This window comes from Lathyrus oleraceus, chromosome 1 (genome assembly GCF_024323335.1).
Source record: "Lathyrus oleraceus cultivar Zhongwan6 chromosome 1, CAAS_Psat_ZW6_1.0, whole genome shotgun sequence".
Classification (NCBI taxonomy): domain Eukaryota; kingdom Viridiplantae; phylum Streptophyta; class Magnoliopsida; order Fabales; family Fabaceae; genus Lathyrus; species Lathyrus oleraceus.
Window position 1 is genome coordinate 56,433,626 of NC_066579.1, and position 14,970 is coordinate 56,448,595.

Genomic DNA, 14,970 nt, shown 5'->3' on the forward strand with positions numbered 1-14,970 from the left:
ATTAGACTTCATGGCAAAGATCCTTGCCACCTATTAATACAATATTTCTTATTCTGGATTTCATGGTGAAAATCCTTATCGTAACTTAACGCAATAATTTATATGTTGGACTTCATGGAAAAGAGCATTACTGCCTATTAAGGTTATATTTATTATGTTGGACTTCATGGTGAAGACTATTGTTGCCTATTAAGGAAATATTTCTTATGTTAGACTTCGTGGAGAAAATCCTTGCAGTCTCTTAAGGAAATACTCTGTATGTTGGACTTCATGGTGAAGATCCTTTTCACCTCTTAAGGCAGTTTTGTATGTTGGATTTCACGGTGAAGATCCTTGCCACCTCTTAAGATAATATTTTATATGTTGGAGTTCATGGATAAGATCTTTGTCGCCTATTAAGTCAATACTTTATATGTTGAACTTCATGGCAAATATACTTATCGCTTTCTAGGGAAATATGAATGAACTATTTAAGCTCATCATCTAGGGAACTTAAAGTTTCCTTGGGCAATCTCACCCAAGAGGTACAACTGAAGTCTATCCTAAAATACTTAGTTAAAATTATTGTTTGAGGGTGTGATAAATGTCCCGCCCAAGAGGTACAACGCCTCGCCTGAGGGACTTACAATCTCATCATCCAGGCTTACTATAAGTTCGCTCGTGGGACTAAGAGTTCATAATAAACATTTTATCTAAAATCCTCGCCTAAGGGACTTAGAGTTTTCTCGGGTGGGATCTGACACATGAATCTCGCCAAAGAGGCGAGACTGAAGTCTCACCTAAGAGACCTAGTTAAAACTCTTGTCGGAGGGCTTGATAGAAGTCTCTCCCGAGAGATTCGTTGCTTCTCTTGAGGGACTTAAAGTCTAATCATCCAGGATTAATATAACTTTGCCTATGGGACTAAAAGTTCCCAACAAATAGGCTATACCCTCAAATTTACTCTACCTCCGCATCACCACCTTAAACCTTAATTCATAAGCATACACCCCATACATATCATTTCATATGCATTTGTATTTAATGACTTTTAATAATCCACAAACCCAAGGCATGAGGTTCATCTATGAAGCCTCAAGACCCTCTGATCATGTTGAGGTGTGCCCAAGCCACCTTAACCCTAATATATATCCTCAAGCATCCAACAAATCTTGAAGGATCATTCAAGACATCTCACCCACTCTCCAAAACCCTAATTGGATGGTGAGTCCCCCTTTTAAGACACATCAATTTCATATGGTCACCCAAAGACCCTAACCCTAGCTCGACCTTCATTGGCTTGTACAAGTCATGATTCACTATGGATCTTGCCCATGTCATTGAGGACCCCTAAAATCCAAATTTTTTTCATGACCCAAACCTTTGAAGCATCTCAATATGTCCCTTACGTCACCAAACCCTAATTTGTCTGACCATGGTTTTTGATGAAGCTTGTGGTTCAAGAAACCCTAGTTCGGGCATCCTTTGATCATTGACCTTGCTTCATTTTAATCACCCTATCATACCAACATTCATTCAATATCACTTAATGACAACTAAAACCACAATTCACAATTCAAACACTCATTCAATTTATATTAGAAGTACTTGGTTTGGTCATGGTTTTTGAAATTTCAAGGCATTTGATTCACCCATGAACTTGACCTAAAATCATCCCACAAAGCTCCAAGCTTAACTTTACATTATGATATGATCACATGAGCTTAAAACATCTAGCATTGTTCCTTCAAAATCAAGAAATCTCAAAATCACATTTTTAGGTCATATTGGTTGGTCACATTTTGGCAAGAATAGCCTATGGCAAGTTCCAAAAAGCATAACTTTCTCATTTCACAAGCTTTTTAAGTTCCATTTCGAGACAAATGTCCTAAATAAGTTCCTCTTAAACTTTGTTTCAAGGTCCACACCAAAATTCATCATGATCCAATCTCCAAATGGAAAAAGTTTCAACATCAAAGTTGTTCCCCTTCATGCTAACTTTCCAAAGAGTCCAAGATTATGACATTTGGATTAAATTTGAGGGACTTACACATGGGTAGATTGCATGACCCTATTTGGAAAATTTTGTACTCAACTTTCAATCAACATTGCATGGCTTCATGAAATGATTTCAACATAAAATGTGCATGAATTTAGACCTTTTGCAATCATCATTTGAGCCTTAATGCATGCCCATGCACCCATGCACACAAGTTACTATTTTGACCAATTTTTGAATTGGTGTATGGAAATGAATTCACAAGGCCATAAATACATGACCATTGCCTCATAATTGAGGACCCTTTACCAAGCTTTGATCTACAAATACCCTAAACCTCCATTGATAGAATACCTTGAGGATTTCATTTGAAATCGAGTTTTAGTTCTCATTCTGTTTTGGAACTGAAACTCCAAGGATTCATAGCCTTTTACATTCAAATCATCTCCTGCAAGCAAGTAGAAGCAAGACCAAGTGAATTGGAATTGAGGTCGAGCTTCATCACTGCAAATAGAAGGTGAAATTTCTCAATCTTTCCTTCTTCGATTCTCCCTAAATTCTCCATCATTTCACTTAATATTTGGTCGGCTGAAGTCCTACCAATGTAGGCAACAAGGTTAAGTTGCGTTGAGGTTAAAACGAAGCAACCCAGTTCATCCACCTCATTTTTCAATTCCACACATCTCGTTGTATAGTGAGAATTGGAAGAAATGGAGGTCAGATTCGTACTCCCCTTGATTTTCTCTTTAAAACCATATGCGGATCTTTGTTTTTGATGAACTTTTTGGTTGGACCAGTCCGATCGAGGTCACCGGAGAAGATGACCAGAGCTAGGGCCCTGGTGGAGTGCTGACATCAATCCAGACCATCTGATCCTTTGTCACGTTATAATCTTGACCCTTAGTTATGATTATCATTCATGTGCATGCTTTGACTTTGGTCCATCGTGGAATGCATGCGCGTGACCATCAGATCTGTCACCTCAATTAATTAGGGAGATCCGATGACCCTTATTTTTTCTATTTTATTTATTTTTATGATTAATATTTTAATTAGCTTATCTTTATAGAATTCATAATAATTTCATTTTTAATCCAAAAAATATTGGAATTTCATCAAAAATCTTTAAATAACTTCCTCTTTCATATTTTGAATTAAAATCATTTTTTGGATTAGATTTGATATTTTTTGTGAATTTATTAGTTTTTGACTTGTTTTTAATTAATTTTAAATACTTCTGACTTTCCAAAAATTCCCAAATTTTTGTCTAAGGTCCTTTGACCTAGGATAAATCCCTTGGCCATTTATTTGGTGATTTGAAGGGATTTGAGGTTTTTACCCTTTTAAAATGCATTTTTATTCATTTAAAATTGACTTTAATTTCATTAATTATTGAAATAATATGTTGAGCTATTTGGTTGATTTTGTGTTGTTTCATCTTCTGTTTGACCTTGATCATGGTTGATTTGAACTTCCATTTGATCAACACTATTGTATTTAGGGGGTTGATGAAGTGTAAACTTCATCCCTCAAAATGAATGGATAATATTGATCAGATGAAATCCCTCCCTTGATCAATTTGGATTTCCATTTTCATCTCCCTTCATCTTCATCCCTCACATTCCCTAATCCTTCATTGACCAATGACTTCTCAAATAATCAAAGGCTAGTTGATTCATCAATGACTTTGTGTCAGATGAATCAACATGAGCTTGATTGAGATAGGTTCATCCCATTTTTTGGTGGTATGCTTTAGGAGTTTGGTTCTCTGTACCATGTCTCTAGCATGCATTAACACCAAAGTTTTATTGCCTGACCTCAAATAGTTGTGTCTTTTACATAAGTCCAATTACGATTGCTTAACATAGAGCAAAATTTTGTCCCAAAGGCATAACATTCTTATAAGTGAGATTGTAAGTCTCCCATCCCTCATGGTATTGTGTGAAGAATTAACCTTTTTCCATTTGTGAGTGCTAGGGGCATACTTGTTAATTTATCCAAGTTGGAGCCCTTCTCATAGATGATGTCTTGGTTCATGTCTTCATGCTTGTGAGTGGATGGTTGCGTGTTCTCCAAAGAATGACTTAAACAATGACTTCCTTCACTAACATTTATTTATTATTGCTTTATCTTTAATGTTATTTACTTAATGCAATTTAAATTTCAATACATTTATTAGTCATTATCATTTACATTTCATTTAAGATGTTTATGTTTCAGTCATTTTCACTTTGCTCATTTGAGTCATATCTTTGTGCTTGTATATATTATGCACTTGTGATTTTATTCTGTTTGTGGTCTTAGGACCTTAAGATACCTAATAATAACAAAAATCCTAAAAAATATGTTGATTTGAACTTTTGGACTTAGAGTATGCAACATCTCAATGCTTTGAAGGACTTGGTCATTACCATTATTTGAGACCGAGTTAGCTTGGTCAATGCCATTCATCTGAGACAAGCCTTGAGAGCCTCACTGGTTTATCTATTATTTTGTCTCTATGATTAAGTTGTTATCTTAATCTTATTGTTCATATCTGATGGTTGTTTCTATGAGTTTGCCACAAGGAATATTTCATCTGATACATTTGAAGCCACTGAAGACTGCTTGCTTTTGGAGTGCTTGCTTGGATGTTGACTATCTTTATTTGATGCCATTTGATCTTTATATTAATTGCTTGGATGGTTATGCTTGTTGCTTGCTCAATAGTACAAAGAAAATAACTTTCTATCTGACATTCTTGTCTTGTGGATTACATCCCATTGGTCAGATCATTTCAACTCCAACCTTTTAAAATTCTATCTAGGATAGTCCCTTCATCTCCTCCATTCCTTCTTAAATTTTAAAATCACTCCCTCATTTCAAAATCTTCTTTGTCTGTGTTTTCAACTTATGCTTATTTTAACGAGTAGAAACTTTGGCCTTATGCCATTGATTTTCAAAACTTTTATTTTCTTAATCAAACTTGTAAATTGAACTTAATCATATTGACCTTATTTTCAAAAGACAAAAAGAACTAACAACCTCATCTAATCCTTTTGACCATTTTGTGTTTTTTGCTTTAACTTTTTCAAAAGAGGGCATTTAGATTTGAGTTATCTTTGGTTGAGATATAGTTCTCCCATTCCATAATATATTGATTATAAGTCTTTCCATTTATTAGGGGTTATTGACATACTTATTTATTGAATCCAAGTTGGAGCACTCCCTTTTAAATGTTGTAAAACTTTCATTATCGATGGATGTTTGATTGAGTATTCTCCCATTGATAACAAAAGATCTTTAAGCTTTTGTTAAAATCAATCCACCAATTTCTTTAAAATTTCTACCACGAACTACGATGTTTTGATCCCTCATTTTTATGTTGGTACGTAGGCATAAGACCGAAGGTCTTGTCAAACACAAAAATATAATAATTGAATTATTTTCTCATCCCTCAATTCTATATTTTTAACAAACATCTTTTCAACTAAAACACTTGCACCCAAAAATGGTCCCCTAGGAGTACTTAAGACACTTTGGGTGCTAATACTTTGTTTGTTGGAAGTTTGTCTTTTAAATGTTGACACATTTGTTGCAACTGCATGCTTCAAAATTAATTGTTCATAAAAACAACATTTCATTTATTATCATCTTCTTTTTAATCGGATCCCATACCTTGAACTCATTCACACCTTTTTCATAATTGACGAAGTCACACTTCTTCGACTTATTTTGTATAAATCTTCACTAGATATATCCACATAACACATACAACCAAAAATCCTTAAATTTTCAAGATCAATAAAATTAGATGTGTTGTATCTCTTTTGTAACCTTCCACTCCAATGAAACTGCAAGTATATAGTGCGGAAACTAAAAGGGAATGAATTAAATTTTAAAAATTTATTAAAAAAACTAAATAATTAATTTATCTGAAATAAATTTTATTTTTAATTATATTATTTTTAATATTGTTTTTTATCTTAATTGTCCTTCCAAATTAAATTTACTATTATTTATAAGATCTTTTTAGTCGATTTTCAATTTTTATAATAGTATTCAAATAACTAAGAATCCAAAACTATATTCCATAAAAAAAGACGGGTTTTTTATTAGTTCATTTAAAAATAAAAAGTGTAATTGAAGTGGCAAAGTGGGATGCGTTTCAGTCCAAGTTGCTTTATTTAAGAGAACTAAAGGATGCCTTTCCAAGATAGGGTTCTCATCTTTCGGTGTTGAGTTAGTTTCTCTCTGGTCTTTTCTTTTTTCTTTTTATCTATTTGAAGAAGGTACTCCCTTATAGATCTGAAAAACAAGATCTAGTCTCTAGATTTTTTTGCAGCTCATTATCTTTTTCTACTTTTGCCTATTTTGACTAGATTCACTTATTTTTCATAGTTTTTTTCTTTTATATTTGAATGAAGTTGAAGTTTTTGGTGTTAGGGTTTTTTGAGGGGTGGAGCTTCTTTTAGTTCAAATATGGATGTTGCTATGTTGATAGAGCTGCTTAGCTATGGATCCCTCAATTCTACCCATTTTTGTGTGTTATGTGGTAGTTTTGTGGCTTCCATATCCAGGGAGCTTTATCACTTTCTAGTGTCATCTTTCTTTGGATTGAAGGGAGCTCTACACCTTTATTTCTTATATCCATTTTTTTTAATTTAAGAAAGTAGTTTCAAATAATATCCAGTATTTTAATTTAATTTCTATCGAATAATTTACTGTTTGCTGCATAGTATGTTGTTCGTATAATTTTGATCTACACCAGATCTGTGAGATCTTTGTTGGTGAGGTATTTTTAATGTAATATTTCTAAAGTTATGCATTATCTATTAATTTACTTGGCCATAAGCATAGTTTTCATCTAAAATTGTTTTTCATGCTAGATCTGGGAATTCTTCGAAAGATGAAGTGATATTTATCACTTTTAACTGAGTTTTCTTTACCATTTTGTTTATTCATTTGCTGTTCGATATTATTTTTGCTAATATTTGTTGTACTTTCAGATGGATCTGTACTTGAAGATGTGGTTTATAAGTGGTCTGGGCAATGATTGTGATAATTTAACTTGTAAAAAATCATAATGTAATGTAACTGCTTACATATTTATTTATTATTACTATTTTGATATAACTTAATGAATAACTTTGGAGGTTGATTATCACGGTTTTTGATTGATATTGAAGATTTAAGCTTCTCGGTAACTTCATAAAATAAATAGTAAATAAATATTGAGAAAGAGAACGTATTTAATTTTGTGGTCTCGATGAAAGAAACAGCAAGTGGTCAGTATTAGCAGTAGTACGAGTTACGAGAAAGTGAACGTTAGTTACAACGTGTAGATTCGAGAATTCAATAGGTCACCCTCATTGTGTTTATATTTTTATTTCATTTATAATTTGCTGCAGGGCACTTTTTAAGAATATATCTTAAGAATTTAAATAAAATAATATAAAAATTTAAGGCTTTATATATATATATATATATATATATATATATATATATTATAGTTATATATATTTATAGTTATATATTTATATTTATAGTTGTATGACAAGATGAAATACATATTTTATTTATGTGTTTTTCTTTATAGAACCTAGCTAATCAAAGCATACTTATTCTGTGGAAAATCAATTTGAATATGTTGTTTGTTAAAAGAATTTGTCAACATAAAATTCTCTAAACTCATAGATTTAGATTGTAGGTTTAGATTGGGAACATGAATTGGAAAAGTCTCTAAACTCAGAGATTTAGATTGTAGATTTTTTAATGCTTTTTAGATGTATACTCAATCAATCTTTCTTTTCTCGCAATCAACTGTGAATAATATTCAATTTTCACAAGATTTTGATTTCTTAGATTAAGATTGAAGCTCCTGCTGTATTTATTTCAGATCTAAAAGAGATGTTTACTCATTGATCATAATTTTCTGAGGTTTCTTCATCGTATTGGTACGAAACTTGACAAATATATATTTAAAATTCTATCTTGTACATGGGGATGTTTCATAAATGTATCTCCTATGCCTCTATATTATCTTAATTCAAAGATATATTTCCGAAACCTTTTTAGAACATAAAAAAAAAGAAACATAAACAAAATTGTACATATATTTGAAAATGTATTTATGAAATAGAAATAAAACATATATATTTGAAAATGTATTTATTACACATAATTAATATAAACATATATATTTGAAAATATATTTATTAGACATCATTAATATTAATATTAATACAAGATTATATACAATATATATATTTTGACTTTTGTTTATTTGATTCTTTTTTGGAGTATCCTATTTAGCAAATTTATATATTGGGGCACCCATCGATGCCTGACTAATGGATCCAATGGACATCAATCCTAACACTGATAATTTAATATATGCCTTGACTATTGGATCCAATGGACATCAATCCTAACATTGATAATTTAATGTATGCCTGCAATCTAGCAGTGCCGATCTCTAATAAGATCTCTCACCTCACATCAGGTTCCTTAATCAACCTTAAAAACCACCATACATGGATACTTGCCACCGTGATCCAGCCATTACCCCATTCATGTAATATATCTACAAGGGTCTCTGAGTCTCCTTGTCCTTGTAGGGAGAACACACACACACACACACATCATGTATTTTTTGGACAATATAGTGATGTCATCCGTGAGGCCCGATAAAACTAACCCGAGCCACACCTCTCTTTAAAAAATCATCACCATCCCTGCCGTACCCTTAATTCCCAAGTATGACCATTACAAGACATGTTGAACAGAAAAGCTCCATCCCTTATTCTTGAGGGTATCAATGATACAAGAGATGTCGAGGTCATGACAGAGATACGAGTCGCCATTGGCGAATTTTGCCACCAGGTGGAAGAGACCAAACTATTAGACCCCTAGCCTCTCTCGGACGAAAAATGAGGCCCCCTAGAAAGCTTTAAGTCTTCATCTCAGGCCATGTTTGACGGACACAGTGATCCCTACGAGCACGTCACCTCCATCAACACTCAAATGGCCATCATATGAGTATCTGACTTTCTAAAGTGTAAGCTGTTTTCAGGAACTTTTAGGGAGGTCGCCTTTCGATGGTACATGGGCCTCATCTAAGCCTCCATTAACTTCTATTAGGAATCAATTATAAATATGATGCACTAGTTCACCGCCAATCGCCACAAGAAGATGTCCACCACCAACCCATTCAACATCTGCTAGGGCCCGTCGAAGTCGACGAGGGACTATCTGTTTGCTTCAACGAAGCCACAATCAAGGAAGTCCCTATGAACCAGGAGATGCTTGTGGTGGAATTCCAGAACGGACTCAAGGGGGGACACTTCAATGATTGCCTCTCCTAAAAGATGACGTTCTCGTTGGCCGATGTATTTACCTGAGAGGAATGCTACATCAAAGGCGAGTAAAGTAATGCTGAAAAGAAGGCTCGAGATGTCAAAGAGCGAGTCTCCGACGCCAAAAGCTCTCATTCCTCAAAGAAGAAGAACTACACCTTGTCCGTGAAGGACAAATCCCTATTCAAGAGGGTGGGGGAGGCGAAAGAGAGTTTCACTCCCTTGAACACCCACCGAGAACATATTTGGCGCGAGGTGCTCCACCTATATAATATCCCGACGTCATCTTCCCCCATATCCGAGATAATGGGATATGAACCTGAAAGGTGGTGTAAGTTACATAGTCTAAAAGGACATCATACCGACTTTTGTTGTTGAATAAGTCATCCACTCTGGTGATGCAAGTGGTACAAGGCATCCTAATTTCAAATAAACTTGAACAAAGTGTCGCCTTTTTGAAAGCCACCCAACACACATAGTACAATTATTTGGATTTTGAGGTGGGATGGTGCGCTGAGCAGTGGAAAAAATGTTTTCGAGAAACCGTATCTTGTAAGATAAATACATACTCTATCATACACACTTTCTATGAGATGACCCATTTCAAGAAAATGCATCTATTTATCCTCTGGTGTTGATCCACTAATGCGAGGAATATGAGATTCATAAATTACATCAAAAACTTCTTTTTTCCCATATAACCCGTATGTATGATTATTTATGCCCCCTCAACTCTTGAATAAGTTGAGGGAGGACATGGGCGTGATCCTGTTCTCCTTTACCGAGTAAAGTAGAAGCAACTCGAAAACCGCAATTACCGTCACCTTTAACATTGATGATCCGTTCAATATATTTGTGCATAAAAATCAACATCTTGTCAATGAATGAAATTTTTTATGGAGGCGGTGAAAGAGGGGGTTTGCTAATGTGAGCTCCTTTGAAAACACTTTTTTGAGATTTTTGAGTTGGTGAATCCGAAAAAAGTTTGTGAACATGCTCAAAATATGAAGGAAACAACACCGTCGACTTGTCACTCGATGTAGGTTTGAACTTCTTCGGAACACCTTTTGTTTTTACTGGTTGAGATGGTGGTTTCAAGTTAGTGGGTTCCGAATAAGAAATATTCCTCATTTCCTCTTTCATGTAGAGTTTTATATTGTCACCGACTTTCAAAAATCTCTTTTGTATCACTTCCCATTTGGTCAAGATAGAGATATTTGATTTATCATCTTTCATGACACCATCATCATAAAACCCGAGCCTTTTTCAATGAGTGGAAAATTCATCCATTCGTATAGGGCTATCAAGTTTCACCTTCTTAGATATAAGACAAACACATGGGAGACTATAGGTTCTCACAAGTGTACAACCACACTTTGCGCTATCTAAACCTACATTATCAACTCGTTTGGCTTCGTGAAAATATAATTCATACCTGCTTGAGATATGTTACTTGTAACACCCTAAACCCCAACCTATAATTTATAAAGCATTCAGAATAAAGGAATACTAAGGGTTCCATATTTCTCAACATAACACTTCAAATTGTCTCATAATTAAAAAATCAACTTCAGTCAATCATAAAATAGTTAACTCAACATCTTGCAGAAAAAATAAATAAAGTATTCCCTAACCCAGTGTTACATTATTAGAACGACACACAGAAAACTAAACAGCCGATAAGATACAACAACAAAACAGAAAATAAACGCAGTGAAAAGGCCAACTATGCCATTCTCCAAAACAGCTACTGCTCACTAGCTTCTACATGAGAATGTTCATAACAAGTATAAAGAATAACACATAAACAAACATAAAAGGGGTGAGAGATACATTTCATATATTAACGGTGCATAAACAAAAATAGTAGTATATTATCACAATTAAATCAATCATACAAATCCAACAACAAAATAATTAATCAATAAATACAATTATGTATGCAATGTACTCATATCCTCTACTTCCATGCATGTGGTACCAATATTTGGGTATTTAGAGGTGTGTTACTGAATCATCACTCATCACTGGACCAAAGTCCTAACTCATACCTGGACCGAAGTCCTACTTGTGACTGGATCGAAGTCGTACCTATCTCTGATATACATGATGCATGAATGCAACAAACAATACAAATCATCATCCATAATCCTCCAACTCAAATCCTCGTCACTGGACATAAGTCCTACATATCATTGGCTTTTTGAAACCTAAACACATCATCATCAAATAGTATCCAATGTAAGGCCATGTCACTAGTTCTTCTAAACCTAAACATCTAAGCACTAGTTCTTTCGAACCTAAACATAAATCACATCAACACCGGACTTACGTCCCAACCTTAACAACTTAACTCATATACATATTAAAATACATTGGACCAAAGTCCTACACATATTCATATCTTATTTCACACAAAAATATCATTAAACATTGGACTTGTTCCCGAAAAAATTAACAACTTAATTCACATAACATCTTATCAAAACAACCTTAAAACCATGTTTCCTGCTAGTCATACATCAGATTCTAATAATGATTTAAAATATCAAACAAAGTTAGAATCAAGAAAATCAATATGTTTCGGAAAGCTTATAGGGTCTATTTTAAGACTATGATTTTTATTTTAGGACTTAAGATCCAAATCGACCCAATTTAATCAAACAATAGGAACTAGTACATGCACCAGGATGAATGTTTTGTCAGACTTGTAACTAGTATTTCTCCTACTGAACTTAGTGAAATGAGATGCTTATTAAGTCTAATATGTAAGAAATGTTGTCTACTTTCTTATTATATAAGGTTTACTCTTAAAGGACATGTGTAGAGTGAGTTGTGTCCAAATTACTAACAACATGTCAAATAGTTATGCTGTAGAGTTTTCAAAATATTAACTGAACTTGGATTTCAGTTTTCTAGCCTTTGCAACACCGAAATCTATCCAGATCGAAGTCTATCCCGTGCTAAACCCTGTCTATTTTCTAACAGTCTCAGATTCATTCTTAAAAGATCTAGGTAACTAAAGTTATATGAAAATGACTAATAGGGAATACTAATCACAAGTTATAGAAATTAATCGACGTATGGTAACAACAATACCTAAAAATTTATTATCACGACTAATCATCCTATAACATTGATTTGACATCTAATTTCTCAAATTAAGTACACTTATGTTCAATTTCAGCACTAGCTCACGTCATGTTCATAATTACTACTTTCCATAAAGTTATTCATATAAACATCGTAAGAATATATATTCACAATATCGTTCACATGCATAAACATCATGAGACATTACCATAATCACAACCTCTCCTACACATTTAAATCTCATGAATTCATTACCATTAGAAATATCTATGTCTTATCTTTCCAATACAATTGACCGCACCTCACACGAACTTACAAAACTCAAGTTATGTGTGAAATAAAATGACCAATACTCTCATGCATTTTCTGTGATTTATTCGGCTTATTTTGAATTTTTTCCGAATTATTGCGACTTATTCGACTTATTTTTTAATGTAATAGTTCCAAACTTTTATATTTTCATTCTTATGGTGATTCAAACTTAGAAATCAACATTTGCTCATCAATAACATTTGCTCATCACAACTCAGAACTCATAAATCACAAAATCTCAACACATATCATGTCAATTAATAACATTCATATCAACAGAGAACTATATGACATCAATCATAATATTTTAACACATATCATATAATTTCAACAATTAACAGAGCACGAAGATTAGGATTAATAACAACCTAAAGAGATTTTGTACAAACCCCTTCAAGATTCAATTCATTCATTAATAGGGGAAACATAAAAGAGAAAAAGGGAAAGAGGATAAGGACTCCCCACTACCCCTAATGTTTAACACCCAAATATTAAGTAATTCTGCCCTTACCTCGAATTTTGCAAAAAAACTTTGAAATTTGGCTATGTAGATTCTCTTCTTCATTTGCTCTCTTAGGCCTGCCTCCAGTCTCTTCTTACTCCTTATTTTCCAAAATTTCTAGTACTCCTTTTTTTCCCTTTCCTATTCACCCTTCTGCTTAAATATAAAATCCTATTTATTTTCATTTCATTAATCACACTAATTCCCCTAATTCCTCGTAATTCTACCCACTTACTTATTTTTATTTAAAATTCTATTTTACTACCCACTCATAAATCCTCTCAATTTTTATCAATTAATTTATTGAAATAATTAAATATATCCTACCAATTCTTCTTAATTTTTATTTAAATTCTAATTTAATACTAAAACCAATATTCTCTGCTTCTACATAATTTAATTATTAAAAATATAAATAAATTCAACCCAACAACTCATTAACCTATATGATATTAATTAATCACTCAAAGATATTCTAAAATAAAATAAAATATGTCATAATAATTAATAAAATATTATAATAAAAATCGGAGTGTTACACTACCGACCAAATTAGAATAAAGATTGTTCTATTTGAATATGTGTTCCAGCACTATGATGTTACGACCAAATAATGTATGTATCTCATTATGCTGATTTTAGATTATTTGATTCACAAAGTCCCAATCTCTACACATATCACCCTTACTACTTCCCAAACAATTCTTCGATGTAGCATGTGCAGACTCAATTCGGTTTGTTGTTGTATTTCCAAGGCGTATAACCTGCTCGGTTCAAGCAAAGACAATCTTCTCCTTCACCTGGTCCAAAATTGTACTTTAACCTATTTCGACAAAGATAGATATTTTTCTCACACCTTCTTGAAATGTATAACAACACCGACGTATAACTCTTTCATAGAAGAATTTATTATAACATTTCATGCATCCATTATCTTTTCCACTATCACGTCCGCCTTGACCATTTTTCCATCTTCGGCCTTTATCTATTTCGTCCCTACCGTAGGTTTAATCCGACTTTTCACATTCTTTGTCATGTGATACTACAAAGTAATGCATAATAAGTAGCAAATACCTTTGCAACTGAATTCATCATAACGGTATGACAGTCGATAACAATTACTTTCAACATGTCTTCCCTTCAACATTGCCTTACACACATCTAAAGCCCAAGTAACATTCTCCTATTTTTCTCTAGAAATACAAACCCAAAAGAATAAATCTTCTTAGTAGAGGTAACACAAAAATTTTCCAATAGTGGAAGCCCGTACTTACTAGTCTTATACGTTGAATCAATGAAGAGCACAACATGAAACATGTTGAACTTCTTGATGGAATCAGAATAAGTCTAAAATATATCTATAACAATTACTCCATCCTCGCATGTTCGGTACCTAGATACATAATTGTTAGCATCCAACAATTTCAACAGTTGTTGCATTTCAGTTATATCCCCCTCCACGCCTTGTTATTTTAGTACTGAATATTGTACACTTGCCCGATATTTGTGATATTTTCGGGGCTTTTTCGTTTCAAAGTTATAAGATTATTTTTCGAATGCAAGAAATTCAATGTTATGTCCGAAACTCATTCCTTCTCTTCTGGAATGAGGCAACATACAATTGGATGACCGACTAAATTTTCACACAAGTCATGGTTATCTAAACCACATATCACATTAAAACTCCATATGTTATTTGCCAATAGATAACCACACAACTTAAATTGACACTCACATTTTCTTGAACC

General features: G+C 33.3%; 1 long non-coding RNA gene across 1 annotated transcript; it reads left to right on the plus strand.

Moving 5' to 3' along the window:
- The first annotated feature begins 6,081 nt into the window (after positions 1–6,081).
- On the plus strand, positions 6,082–7,121 carry LOC127108488 (uncharacterized). Its single transcript, XR_007796055.1, has 2 exons — positions 6,082–6,249; positions 6,967–7,121. It is a non-coding gene; the product is annotated as an uncharacterized LOC127108488 (long non-coding RNA).
- The last annotated feature ends 7,849 nt before the right edge of the window (positions 7,122–14,970 follow it).